We start from the raw sequence: 9,084 nt of genomic DNA, 5'->3' as shown, positions 1-9,084 counted from the left end.
CAACTAGCTAGCTAGCCACAGTAGTTAACTGGCTAGCTAGCCACAGCAGTCAACTAGATAGCTAGCCACAGCAGTCAACTAGATAGCTAGGTAGCTGTTTAGCTTTCTAGCACATTCACTGATTTGTTTGTAAACAATTAACAAGCTAGTTAGCTACCTTAAAGTCTTGTCAAAACTTTAAACAGAGTAGCTAGCAAGCAACAAGATATGTCAAATAACAGTCTAAAAGCCACTTGAGGGTAAATAAATCAGATTTGACCATTCAGACACAAGTCACATGGCCAGGAATCCGATTTGTATCTGACTTCAAATCACCTACAAAGGTAACATGGCTACACTAGTGGTCATAGTACAGGTGTTTTTTGGCTGTTCAAAAAAAAAGGAGAAAGAACAGATTCGAATCGGATATGCAAATAAATAGGATTTGAGTCACTTCAAACTGCTAATGTGAACAAGGCTTTCAAGTGACCCAACTGGCTGAGTCAAAAATAACCCAGCATATTTTAAGAGTGTACTCTCTAGGGCCAGTGGTGAGCTGTGGAGGCAGAGGGGGGCATGACATGGGATTCAGGGAACTAGTAGGGGCACTTGAAGTGGAATGTGTGTGTTTATTTTGCCACTATTTAACAGGTAAGTCATTGAGAACCCATTATATTTTACAATAACGACCTGTGTGTTTGTGTGTGTGTTTATGTTTATAACATGGTAATACAGGTATATAAACATTGAGTAAATGTAGATATGAGGGCACAAAAGTGGAGCATGAAAGTTCTTATAATGCCCATATTTAGTGTTATTGATGCTTCTGTGACATTCTTTCCTACTACATTGGCAAACAGCTACGAGTGGACAGAGTTGGATGATGCGGACTGTTCTTGCCTTGCTCCCCCTCACGTCATTTCATTGTTAAGAGGCGTCCTGAACAAGGAAAATACATTGGGAGAATCTCAATTATCATCCTTCTCGAGTGCTCTCTCCCCTCCTCCTTCTCAAAATCTATTGGAGGAGAAGGACAGAGAGGCGGGACATCTGGCTTTCTCATCCAATGGATGTTGAGAAGGAGACGATGAGCGAGGACGCGAGGTTCGACAATTGAGATCTTTTAATGAACTTTTTCTATTCGTTGAAATGATAGGTGTGTCAGGGGTGTGTGCTTCTTTGCCTCAGCTGTCAGTTATGACGTCAGTTCCGGCGGGTGGGTCGAGCTCTATGGTCTGTGTGGTGGGGAATTTTGACAGCGACAGCGTTGTTTAGGAGACAAACAAGGACGTGTTGAAGGGGACTATTTTTCTCTCCTCGTTCCTCCCGATCTCGCACTGACAGTTTCTCAACGCACCTAGATTTCTGACGATATGGCGGCTTCAGATCGGGCTGTCTACTGTAAGGTAGATCAATTTGAGCGCTTTATTACTGCACATATTGATGTGAATTGCATTACTTTATGTCTATATGTTGTTGACATAGAATTTAAATGTTACGATTCGAATTTGCCTGTGTTCATCGACTGATGTTTTTGAGGGAATTTATTCCATTCTTATTTATAGTTTCAGCAAAATAACAGAAAATCTATGAATGGATATTGTTGCAACAAGATATCTGGGGCCATTGTTATTGTATAATCTGATTTCACATCGAGCACGCCGACGCATCCGACATGGATATCGATACATGCTTTTCGTGATGTATGGCCGTTCATAACTCTTGTACTCGGTTACTACTATGAATAAACAACTGCCCATGAGAGTTTTGTGACAGTCTTATACTCCAAGTTGCACATGCAAGACATTGTTAAGTTATTCTTTCCCACGCATAGACTAGGCTACATGTTGCACTGCACACTCCTTGAATCAAAGTAACAAATGTTGGCCCTAGTGGAGCCTTACCCTAATAATTGGAGCTTGAGAGAGATGTTCTATTTTAGGATATGCATTTAACTTATAGAAAATGTTCAAGATTTGTCTCATTGCAGAAGTGTTAAGTTAAGACAAAAACATATGTTTTATTGTCCCATCCACCAGTTAGCCTACACTTTGAAGTTTTTCTTGATATGTCAAATAGGGGTGAGAGGCGGTGTTGAGGACATATTCAGTGATGGAGCTAAAATGTTTGTCTGGGAGTACAGTTGTTGGAGCGGCATGTAGCCTAGAGGTTGGAGCGGCATGTAGCCTAGAGGTTGGATAGCCTAGAGGTTGGAGCGGCATGTAGCCTAGAGGTTGGAGCGGCATGTAGCCTAGAGGTTGGAGCGGCATGTAGCCTAGAGGTTGGAGCGGCATGTAGCCTAGAGGTTGGAGCGGCATGTAGCCTAGAGGTTGGAGCGGCATGTAGCCTAGAGGTTGGAGCGGCATGTAGCCTAGAGGTTGGAGCATCGGGTTCGAATCCCCATGTCGACAAGGTGAAAAATCTTGAGCAAGGTACAGTACTTAACCCCAATTGCTCCAGGGTCGCTGTTGATAATGGCAGGCCCTGGCTGTGACCCCACTCTGAGGGTGGCCAAATTGCACACTTCCTCTGTGAGTCTGAAACTTGACCCAAATCCTGCTGTACCTGTCCCAGTCCCCCAAGCTACAGGAATGCTGCCTGGGTTTTTCCACAGCCAGGCTAGTTGAGATTTTAACCCATTTGTTGCCTTCTTTTAGTCATCCACTATTTTTCTGAATTTGTTACACATGGGTCACAGTATTCTCTGTGAGGCTTGGTAAGGATATACTGTTAGACGTTTTGTAATTGTATCAGTAACTTAATCAACAGTATGTTATTGTATAAACTGAATACAATAGATTACCATAGAATGCACAAGACCTTTCTGTAGAATGCACAGTAAAATACCATAAATGTGTTTTACAGTATTAATTACGGTGCATTGTGGGAGGAGAGTCTCTGACAATGCACCATAATTAATACTGTGTAACACATTTATGGTATTTTACTGTGCATTCTACAGTGTTTACATAAAGGTATTGTGCATTCTACAGTGACCTACTCTATTCAGTTTAGGGAGTCTGACATATTTCAAGGTCTGCCTTAAATAAGCTATATTTGGGGAAAGGGGATACCTAGACAGTTGCACAATTGAATGCATTCAACCAAATGTATCCTCCACATTTAAGCCAACCTTTAAATCAGAGAAGTGTTGGGGGTTGCTTTAATAGACGCCCAGGAAGCAGTTGTTGAGATTTTTCCACCTTGCTGGCTCGGGGATTCAAACAAGCGACCTTTCAGGTCCAACAGCAAGGCTACCTGCCGCCAATATTTGTTGCAACCGTGAGTGAGAATGCTGTGTCCCCACAGAATACGATAATATACTGTATTTCAGGAATTCTACAAACCTTGTCCTGAAACACTACAGTAACTTCCTGGCCAATTGCTGCCAGTAATTTACTGTGATTCAGAATACAATATCAATACTGGATTTTTGGAGTGGCAAAACCCTTTTGAACACTAGTGGGTGTGTGGTATTGTTGTTTCTTACTCATTAACATATTTTGAGGTGTGTCTAATAAGCAGTTATATTTGTTTCACCCGTTAGTGAGAATGCTGTACCAATTTAAATGGTATGTGGTAGTGGTTCCCTAAAAATTATGTTTATATAGGAGACAGATCAAAGTATCAGCAACAAATTGTTTTTATATTTGAGTTTGGAGAGCTAAAACTACTAAATATCAAGGCATTAAACACCTCTCTCTCTCTCTCTCTCTCAAAGCTACTCTTAGAGAGGCACATCTGATGTTTAAAAGGGGGCTATTTGCTGTTATACAGATTAAAACTATCAATTTCTGGTGGATTGACAATGGAACCCTGTTTTATGTCACCTTATTTTAAATGAAGCCATACAGAGTTGGAATGAATTTGTTTGTCTGCCACCAATTAAACATCATAAATTGTTTAAAATAGCTAATATAGATCGTAAAAAATCTGTTTCACTTATGGTCAAGAGGGTTGGCCACTATGCTACATACAAGATAGTTGGGAACAGAGTTTCGATGTCCCAATACCATGGCATCGGGTTTATGAACTGATATACAAGACAACAACTGATGCATCAATTTAGCTTTTTTCAATATAAGATATTATATACAATTCAACAGTCAGACAGTTGCAGACTCTGCCATGAGGTAGAATCTGTAGAGCATCTCTTTTGGTACTGTCCGTCGGGAGCTTGTTTTTGGAGTCAGGTCCAGGAATGGTTGTTATGCCATAATATCAGGGTGCGGTTGGACCTGGAAACTCTATTGTTAGGCGATTTGAAGGACCACAGTCAGTCAATAGGAAATATCATTGCTGCCTTGGGTAAAATGTTTATTTTCAGGGCAGTTTTGGCAGAAATGTTGCAGATGGGGAGATTCAAGTCCCGAGTGTGACGCCATGGGAGAATGGAGAGATGTATTGCTTGGGGAAATGTTACAATGATGATTTATTGGGAAATTTGGGTTGATCTGTGGCTGTCTGAAGGGTAGAATTGATGAGCGTTGAAATAGTTATATACACAAATGTACAGTGTAAATGTTTGAGTTCCTCCAATCAGGGGTGGGGGTGGGCGTAGGATTATTGTATGTTTTGCTTTTTTGTTATTTACGTTTTGTGGTTTGGCTTCACGCTGTATGCTGGTCCGGGTAGTTATGGGTACGCTCGATTCCACGCTCAGCTGGTGTCGGGCGGGACTTGGTACTGCCCTTGGAAAATCACTTTGGGCCGGGGGCGGGGCCCTGCCGTGCTTGCATCTCGGGGCGGGTGGTGGCGAGCACACCCTCTGACCAGAGAACCTTTAATATTTGAGTTGCTAGCCATGTCTCTTTGATCTGTTTTGCCCAGTAGTCACTGTCAGTTTAGATGCTTTTGTTAGGGTCTAAATTGCAGGTGATATAAAAACCAAAATATCAGTTGGTATGCTGAAATATACAGTGTATATAGTTAAATATGCACTATTAGAAATTGCTGATTTTATTTTCAATACAATTCAACAGCAAAGTACTGTATTGCTGTTTTGCTATATATTTACTGCAGCAAACTGTAAATTATGGTTTATTGTGGAGAAATATTGTGGGAAGAGAAAGAATCGCTGATCATTAACATATTTTAAGGCTTTGTAAGTGGTTATATTTGTTGCAGCCTTTAGTGAGAGTGCTGTACCAATTGAAGTGATATGTGGCAGTAGTTACTTAATAATAAAATGTATACTGAATAAACATATACTGAAAAATAAATGCAACAATTTCAAAGATTTTACTGTTACAGTTCATATAAGGAAATCAAGTCAATTTTATTACATCTGTTAGTCCTTATGTACGGATATATCATATGACTGGGAATACAGATATTGCATCTGTTGTTTACCAATACCTTTTAAAGAAAGCAGGGGCGTGGATCAGAAAACCAGTCAGTATCTGGTGTGACCACCATTTGCCTCACGCAGTATGACACCACATCTCCTTTGCATAATGTTGATCAGGCTGTTGATTGAGGCCTGTGGAATGTTGTCCCACTCCTCTTCAATGGCTGTGCAAAGTTACTGGATACTGGCGTGAACTGGAACACGCTTCGATCCTTATATGCTCAATGGGTGACATGTATGGTGAATAAAGCAGGCCATTAAAGAACTGGGACATTTTCATATTCCAGGAATTGTGTACAGTTCCTTGTGACATGATATCGTGCATTATCATGCTGAAACATGAGGCGATGGTGCGAATGAATGGCACGACAATGGGCCTCAGGATCACATCCCTGTATCTCTGTGCATTCAACTCTGGTGGACATTCCGATAGTCAACATTCCAATTGTACACTCTCTCAAAACTTGAGATAAAACTGCACATTTTAAAGTGGCCTTTTATTGTCCCCAGCACAAGGTGCACTTGTGTAATGATCATGCTGTTTAATTCGCTTCTTGATATGCCACACCTGTCAGGTAGATGGATTATCTTGACACAGGCAAAATGCTCACGAACAGGGATGTAAACAAATTTGTGCACAATATTTGAGTGAAATAAGCTTTTTGTGCGTATGGAACGTGGGACCATGAAACATGGAACCAACCCTTTACATGTTGCGTTTATATTTTTGTTCAGTACCACCAGATATCTTATGATATACAGTATATCTGACTATATCTGGTTAGTGCTAATACAATACTGAGATATTCACTGTAACTTCCCCATTTCTCCTTCTCCCAAATCCAGTCAGCTGATGTTCTGAAAGAGCTGCAAAAATCTGGACCCCTACAAATCAGCCGGGCTAGACAATCTGGACCCTTTCTTTCTAAAATTATCTGCCGAAATTGCTGCAACCCCTATTACTAGCCTGTTCAACCTCTTTCGTGTCGTCTGAGATTCCCAAAGATTGTAAAGCAGCTGCGGTCATCTCCCTCTTCAAAGGGGGGGCACTCTTGACCCAAACTGCTACAGACCTATATCTATCCTACCCTGCCTTTCTAAAGTCTTCGACAGCCAAGTCAACAAACAGATTACCGACCATTTCGAATCCCACCGCACCTTCTCCGCTATGCAATCTAGTTGCAGAGCTGGTCATGGGTGCACCTCAGCCACGCTCAAGGTCCTAAACGATATCTTAACCGCCATCGATAAGAAACAATACTATGCAGCCATATTCATTGACCTGGCCAAGGCTTTCAACTCTGTCAATCACCACATCTTCATCGGCAGACTCAATAGCCTTGGTTTCTCAAATGATTGCCTCGCCTGGTTCACCAACTACTTCTCTGATAGAGTTCAGTGTGTCAAATCGGAGGGCCTGTTGTCCGGGCCTCTGAAAGTCTCTATGGGGGCGCCACAGGGTTCAATTCTTGGGCTGACTCTCTTCTCTGTAGACATCAATGACGTCGCTCTTGCTGCAGGTGAGTCTCTGATCCACCTCTACGCAGACGACACCATTCTGTATACTTCTGGCCCTTCTTTGGACACTGTGTTAACAACCCTCCAGACGAGCTTCAATGCCATACAACTCTCCTTCCGTGGCCTCCAACTGCTCTTAAATACAAGTAAAACTAAATGCATGCTCTTCAACTGATCGCTGCCTGCACCTGCCCGCCCGTCCAGCATCACTTCTCTTGACGGTTCTGACTTAGAATATGTGGACAACTACAAATACCTAGGTGTCTGGCTAGACTGTAAACTCTCCTTCCAGACTCACATCAAACATCTCCAAACCAAAGTTAAATCTAGAATTGGCTTCCTATTTCGCAACAAAGCATCCTTCACTCATGCTGCCAAACATACCCTCGTAAAACTGACCATCCTACCGATCCTCGACTTCAGCGATGTCATTTACAAAATAGCCTCCAATACCCTACTCAATAAATTGGATGCAGTCTATCACAGTGCCATCCGCTTTGTCACCAAAGCCCCATATACTACTCACCACTGCGACCTGTATGCTCTCGTTGGTTGGCCCTCGCTTCATACTCGTCGCCAAACCCACTGGCTCCAGGTCATCTACAAGACCCTGCTAGGTAAAGTCCCCCCTTATCTCAGCTCGCTGGTCACCATAGCAGCATCCACCTGTATATCCGCTCCAGCAGGTATATCTCTCTGGTCACCCCCAAAACCAATTCTTCCTTTGGCCGCCTCTCCTTCCAGTTCTCTGCTGCCAATGACTGGAACGAGCTACAAACATCTCTGAAACTTGAAACACTTATCTCCCTCACTAGCTTTAAGCACCAGCTGTCAGATCAGCTCACAGATTACTGCACCTGTACATAGCCCATCTATAATTTATCCCAAACAACTACCTCTTTCCCTACTGTATTTATTTATTTGGCTCCTTTGCACCCCATTATTTCTATCTCTACTTTGCACATTCTTCCACTGCAAATCTACCATTCCAGTGTTTTATTTGCTATATTGTATTTACTTCGCCACCTTGGCCTTTTTTTGCCTTTACCTCCCTTATCTCACCTCATTTGCTCACATTGTATATAGACTTATTTTTCTACTGTATTATTGACTGTATGTTTGTTTTACTCCATGTGTAACTCTGTGTTGTTGTATGAGTCGAACTGCTTTACTTTATCTTGGCCAGGTCGCAATTGAATATGAGAACTTGTTCTCGACTTGCCTACCTGGTTAAATAAAGGTGAAATAAATAAATAAATAAAAACTTGATGCCAGAGCAATGAAATACAGTGTAATACAGTATTTTGGTAGATAGTGTGGTCTACAGCTTATCATGAGGTACTCAGGCAAGCAATACCTTGAGACTTCCTTAATATTAGACATCGCACACCAGCTGTTATTGACAAATAGACACACACCCCACCCTTTGTCTTACCAGACATAGCGGTTCTGTTCTGCCGATGCACAGAAAATAAACAGGTGGCTGGGTTATCGGTGTCGTCATTCAGCCACAACTCAGTGGAACATAAGATATTACAGTTTTTAATGTCCCATTACTAGGATAGTCTCGAACGGAGATCATCCACTTTATTCTCCAGTAATTGCATGTTGGCCAAAAGAACGGATGGTAGAGGCGGGTTACCCACTCGCCGACAAATTCTCACAAGGCACCCCAATCTCCGCCCCTTGAATTTCCGTATTTTCTTTACACGAATAATGGGGATTTGGGCCTGGTCTTGGAGAAGCAGTATATTCTTCGCGTCGGACTCATTAAAGAAAAAATGGGTAATGGGTAATTCCAGTAATATACTGTAAATTAGAATGCAGTAAACATGTTGGTACTGTAAAATGGATTACCATAAAATGAAATACAATAGCTGTAGTGTAAAATAAATTACAATAAATTATTGGCAAATTGCTACCAGTAATACACTGTACATTTTACTGGAAATTGTTTTACATTCTAGCCTCTACACAAACTGACTGCAGTGGTAGTTGAGGGTTACATAATCATTATCTTTGGTTGCTGCCTTGGGGCCCTTGTCCATACTGCCAGGGTTGTGTGGACGTGGAGTTTGCCTTTAGTTCAAAGGTCACCCTCCCATCAGTAAAAACTTTCCGCACTGGCCCTTATCATGCTGTAAAGTTTCCTCTTGGTTTAATATCCATTAATGATCTGCCATGGTTGCATATCCCAAAGTGTTCATGTTCATGCACAAGGAGGTCTACTCACATAT

At 41.8% G+C, this 9,084-nt stretch overlaps 1 protein-coding gene across 3 annotated transcripts in view; it reads left to right on the top strand.

The window, feature by feature from the left end:
- The first annotated feature begins 550 nt into the window (after nucleotides 1-550).
- Nucleotides 551-9,084, top strand: part of pparab (peroxisome proliferator-activated receptor alpha b) — a 59,713-nt gene continuing 51,179 nt past the window's right edge. The window contains exon 1 of one of the 3 annotated variants that reach the window (XM_065022650.1): nucleotides 551-630. The gene's annotated coding sequence lies outside the window, so the exon portion shown is untranslated. Of the gene's footprint in view, nucleotides 631-1,214; nucleotides 1,386-9,084 lie in introns of those variants that run through there. The other 2 variants (XM_029668386.2, XM_029668385.2) reach the window with 2 other exon arrangements.

This window comes from Oncorhynchus nerka, linkage group LG9a (genome assembly GCF_034236695.1).
Source record: "Oncorhynchus nerka isolate Pitt River linkage group LG9a, Oner_Uvic_2.0, whole genome shotgun sequence".
Taxonomy (NCBI): domain Eukaryota; kingdom Metazoa; phylum Chordata; class Actinopteri; order Salmoniformes; family Salmonidae; genus Oncorhynchus; species Oncorhynchus nerka.
The sequence above is the reverse complement of the archived record's forward strand: the minus strand, read 5'-3'. Positions and strand labels throughout refer to the sequence as shown.